General features: G+C 47.4%; 1 protein-coding gene across 1 annotated transcript in view; it reads right to left on the bottom strand.

Moving 5' to 3' along the window:
* TSPAN17 (tetraspanin 17) overlaps positions 1 to 1461 on the bottom strand; it is a 106860-nt gene that overhangs the window by 79824 nt on the left and 25575 nt on the right. The gene's annotated exons all lie outside the window — the stretch shown is intronic.

Genomic DNA, 1461 nt, shown 5'->3' with positions numbered 1-1461 from the left:
GTCACCATGTGTACAGTGAACCAGGGAACATTGGCCAGCCAGGGTGGCTCACGCCTATGATCCCAGGACTTTGGGAGGCTGAGGCGGGCATATCACGAGGTCAGGAGTTTGAGACCAGCCTAGTCAACATAGTGAAACCCTGTCCCTACTAAAAATACAAAAGTTAGCCAGGCGTAGTGGCACGTACCTGTAATCCCAGCTATTCAGGAGGCTGAGGCAGGAGAATCGCTTGAACCTGGGAGGCCTCCCAAAGTGCTGGGATTACAGGCAAGAGCCGCAGGGCCTGGCTACCTCCCTCCCTTCCTTCCTCCCTCCCTCCCTCCCTCCCTTCCTTTCCCTCTCTTTCTTTCCTTCCTTCCTTCTTTCTCTTCCTCTCCTTTCTTCCTTCCTCTCTTTCTCTCTGTCTCCCCTCCCTCCCTTCCTTCCTTCCTTCCGTTCTGGATTACAGGTATGATCCATCTCACCTGGCCACCTTTTATCTTTATAGTTATCTATTTAAGAAAGAAAAATGGGAGACAGGTTTGTGTGGCCCGGTTCCCAGCTTGACTTTTCCCTGTAGCATAGTAAGTCTGAGGTCCCAAAATTTTATTTTCCTTTTATAATATAAACATGAAATAATAAAAAATATATATTTGTAAGATGTGACAGCTACAGTGTAAAGAAAAAAACACACAAAATGAAAACACACACACATATATATATATACACACACATATATACACAAACACGTATATGGTTTCTGCCTATGTTTTTTGGTGCACAGATCCAGAAACCCTTGGAATCTCCAAAGTGATAAGTGTCTTTATGGATGCTAATGAGACGACTGATCTCTGGGCACTCCTGAATAGCCTCAAAATGAGGACTGGTTGCCAGGGGAACCAACCTCCTGATTAGAGGGTTGGAACTTTCAGTCCCCTGCCCCCAGATTTCCAGGGATGGGGAGGAGCTGCAGGTTGAGTTGATCACCAGTGGCCAATGATTTAATCAATCATGCCTATGTGGCCATCTCGGTGGCTCACGCTTGAAATCCCAACACTTTGGGAGGCCAAGGCAGGAAGATTGCTTAGGCCAGGAGTTTGAGACCAGCCTGGACAATATAGTGAGAATTCATCTCTACAAATAAGAAAGTTAGCCAGGCATGGTAATGCATGCCTGTGATCCAGCTACTCAGGAAGCAGAGGTGGGAGGATCACTTGAGTCCAGGAGATCAAGGCTGCAGTAAGCTATGATTGCACCACTGCATGCCAGCCTGGGTGACAGAGCTAGACCCCTGTCTCAAAAACAAAACAAAACAAAAAACTAAAAACCGTAGTCAGGCGAGGTGGCCCAAGCCTGTAATCCCAGCACATTGGGAGGCTGAGGCGGATGGATCACAAGGTCAGGAGTTCGAGACCAGCCTGGCCAGCATGGTGAAACTCCCTCTCTACTAAAAATACAAAAAATTAGCTGGGCATGGTAGTG

This window comes from Cebus imitator, unplaced genomic scaffold (genome assembly GCF_001604975.1).
Source record: "Cebus imitator isolate Cc_AM_T3 unplaced genomic scaffold, Cebus_imitator-1.0 Scaffold478, whole genome shotgun sequence".
Taxonomy (NCBI): domain Eukaryota; kingdom Metazoa; phylum Chordata; class Mammalia; order Primates; family Cebidae; genus Cebus; species Cebus imitator.
The sequence above is the reverse complement of the archived record's forward strand: the minus strand, read 5'-3'. Positions and strand labels throughout refer to the sequence as shown.